Source organism: Carlito syrichta, unplaced genomic scaffold, assembly GCF_000164805.1.
Source record: "Carlito syrichta isolate Samal-C Ts95f unplaced genomic scaffold, Tarsius_syrichta-2.0.1 Scaffold303626, whole genome shotgun sequence".
Taxonomy (NCBI): domain Eukaryota; kingdom Metazoa; phylum Chordata; class Mammalia; order Primates; family Tarsiidae; genus Carlito; species Carlito syrichta.
In genome coordinates this window covers 952,380-956,269 of record NW_007247722.1, presented here as the reverse complement: position 1 = coordinate 956,269, position 3,890 = coordinate 952,380, and positions in this window count along the sequence as shown.

Here is a 3,890-nt window from a genome sequence, read left to right as displayed (position 1 = left end):
GGCTCCGGCGATCCTTCCGCCTCAGCCTTCCCAGTAGCCGGAATTACAGGCATGCGCTACCACGCCCGGCTGATGTTTTGATTTATTGTAGAGATGAGGTCTCGCTGCCCAGGCGGGTCTTGAACTCACAGGCTCAGGCAATCCACTTACCTCAGCCTCCCAAAGGCGTGGGATTACAGGCTGAGCTACCGAGCCCGGCTGGTGTTGGCTTCTTAATTCAACAGAGATGATGGGAGTTACTGTGGTAGGGGACAAGTGGAGGATTTATCTCTAGAAACAAAGATAATTTGTTTACCATAATTGGCAACAGGGCAAGAGCAGTAATCAAAATGGTTTTACTTCCAGAAAACTTTAGGGTTTGTTAATTGATGTTGCCCCTGGAAATAAAATAGAGAAGCAGAGTATCAAACTTGATTGACATAAGAGAAAAAATGACTATAGGTCTAATGAATAAAGGTCTGTCTTTAATTACAAGAGTCTCAGCTTCTTGCCCAGTTTTTAAACTTAAATCAGCTTAGATCATTGATACTTAACATAATTGTTAATATATTAGGACAAGATTTAGGGTATTATTTTATTGTTTTGTTAATTCCATTTCTCATTCTTCTGCCTTTCTGTGAGTTACCTGAATCACTTTTAGTATTCCATCTTATCGATGGTTTTTGAAAATATTTCTTTGTGTAGTTTTTTTTTCAGCTGTTGCTCTAGGGATGATACAGATACTTCTTACAGTCTACTAGTATCAATATTTTACCGTTTATTGTGGAACACAAAAATCTCACAATAAAGTTTCCTTTATTGTCCTGCCTTTATTAAGTTAGCAGTCTCCACTCTGGAATCAGGGAGAGATTTCAAAGAAGACGATTTTTTTCATGGACTGGGGATGGTGGAGAGATCATCAGGTATTAGATTCCCATGAAGAGCATGCAATCTAGATCCCTCACATGCGCAGTTCACTGAAGGGTTTGCACTTCTATGAGAATTTAATGCCATTGCTGATCTGACAGCAGGCAGAGCTCTGCTTGTCCACCACTCAACTCCTGCTTTGCAGCATAATTCCCACAGGCTATGGACTGCTATCAGTAGCAATGATTGGGGACCCCGATGAGTAACTTAAAAACTGCCTTTACATACACAGAGGAGCATGTAAAACAATACTAATTTTTTTTCAACAACCAAATGTAATTTTAAAAATTTATTTTGAGATGCAGTCTCACTGTTGCCCAGGCTGGTCTTGAACTCTTGGGCTCAAGCAATACTTCTGCCTCAGCCTTGTGAGTAAATTGGAATTATAACGGCCTAGCCCAAATGTAACTTTTAAAACCTCAAGAGAAGTCTACTATATCTAGCCTTTCCATTGTGCTTTATTTATGCTATTTCAGATTTCCTTCTGGTATCATTTCCATTTTTCCTGAGATGTTTAACAATTTTTTTAGAGCAGGTCTACTAGTGATAAATTCTGTTTTCCTTCTTTTGAAAAATGTCTTGATTTTTCCTTCAGTTCTGTAAAATACTTTTTTTTCCTATTTAAATTAACAACTCTTCTTCATCAAAAGATACTTTTTTTTAAAGTCAAGTTCTCATTCTGTCACCCAGACGAGAAAAATAGGCAAGTGACTGAATTGGATACCCCACAAGAGAGAATATTCAAATGACAATAAACACATGAAAGGAACTTAATCTTATTAGTTTTCAGAAAAATACAAATTAAACTGCCCTGAAATACCACTGCATAGCCATTAGAATTCTAACAATTTAAGGCAATGAGAGTTTTTGAGGATTTGGAGCCATGTGGATTTTTTTTTCAAAGTGAGAAAAGCTTTATTAGGAAGAACAAAATGACAGTGCAGTAAATGGAATAGCTAGGTTGTATAAGAAAGGACTTGGAAAATCCTTCTGAGTCTCTTTAACACTTATGACTCCATTTATATGCATCTTGTTTCTGAAAAATACTTTCACTGGATACAAGACTTTGAGTTGACAGTTACTGTCTTTCACTACTTAAAATGCTGTGCCACTTCCTTTTGACCTCTATGGTTTCTTATGAGAAATCTGTGATCATTCTGTGTTATTCTCTGTGGCTTTCAATATTTTTTATCTTTACTTTACAGAGATTTGATGATGATGTATCTGGGTATAGATTTCTTTGGGATCTTTTTTTTCCTGTTTATTATTCAAATATATTTTTAACCCTGCATTTTCTCTTCACACACGAGTAGATTATTTTCTTATTGTCCCATAGGTTCCTGAGGCCTTGTTCATTTTTTTTTTTTTTTTGAGTTGGAGTCTCACTCCGTCGCCCAGACTGCAGTGCAGTGGCCGCTTCCGGCCACCACAGCCTCGACCTGCTGGCCTCCGGCGATCCTTCCGCCTCAGCCTTCCAAGTAGCTGGCACTACAGGTGCGCACTACCACACCCGGCTAATTTTTTAATTTATTGTAGAGATGAGGTCTTGCCAAGTTGCCCGGGTGGGTCTCGAACCCACCGGCTCAGACAATCCACTCACCTTGGCCTCCCAAAGTGCTGGGATTACAGGCTGAGCCACCGAGCCCGGCCCTCCTTGTTCATTTTTTTCAATTAAAATTTTCTGTTGTTCACATAGGATAATTTATATTCATCTACCTTCCTATTCTACCCTTTTCATCTATATCCTATTCGGTCTACCCATGAGTCTGTTACTATATATTTCAGTTCTAAAATTACCATCTGGTTCTTGTTTCTTCATTGAGATTTTCTACCTTTCCATTCATTTCAAGAATATCCCTTGTTACCTTTAAAACAGCTACCTAAGAATCTTTGTCAGGTAACTCCAACATTTGTGTTTTTGGTGTTTACTGTCTCTTCCTATGCAAGTTGAGATTTTCCCAATTTTTTGTATGTTAAGCAATATTGAATTATATTCTTGACATTTTTTTTTTTTTTTGAGTTGGAGTCTCACTGTCGCCCAGACTGGAGTGCAGTGGCCGCTCCCTGCCACATCAACCTCGACCTGCTGGGTTTCAGTGATCCTTCCGCCTCAGCCTTCCAAGTAGCTGGAACTACAGGCGCATGCTACCATGCCCGGCTAATTTTTTTGATTTATTGTAGAGATGAGGTCTCGCCTGCCCATTTGGGTCTCGAACCCATGGGCTCAGGCAATCCACTCACCTCAGCCTCCCAAAGGCGCGGGATTACAGGCTGAGCCACCGAGCCCGGCATATTCTTGACATTTGATTGTATACTTGTTTTGTTTTAGCAGGCAAAGTAGGATTTAGGTTACAAGTTCCAATCAACATACTGTGGGGCTGTGTTGTCATTTCAGTTTAAAAAATCTTTACAGTGTTACTGGGATCTGTCTTGTGTATACACAACCAGCAGTCAGTGAGAGACCTGGCTGGCAGTCTCTCCTATAATTCATTTATCAGTCTACGTATGCTGTGTACATCAGAGCCACACAAGTGCAGCTTGAGGGTGAACAAATGCTCATAAACAACCTGAAGGGGTTCCTTTCCAAAGTTCCTTTCCACAATCTCCCAGTGCTTTCTGGTTCCCTGGGGCTCACCCTTGCAAGCCTCTAAACAGAAAGTGGGGCTTTAGAGACTATGCTGCACATATCTAATGACTGTCGCTATATCCAGACCAAGCAGTGAGAGACTGAAAAAAAACAACAATGGGAGTTTGTTTTGCTCTATTGGTACCATAGGTCCTCCAATCAGAGATTCCCCTTGTGTATTTTTGGGTTTCTTTATATTAAGCCTTCCTTTAATGAATCTGAAAATGATCTTTTCTTCTCATTAGTACTTTCTTGACTACTTTATTAACACCTACGTATTTTGAAAAATAGCTTTATGATTCAAACTTCTCTTCCAATAACAATGTATAACAAAGGGTACAGATTTATGCCAAATATC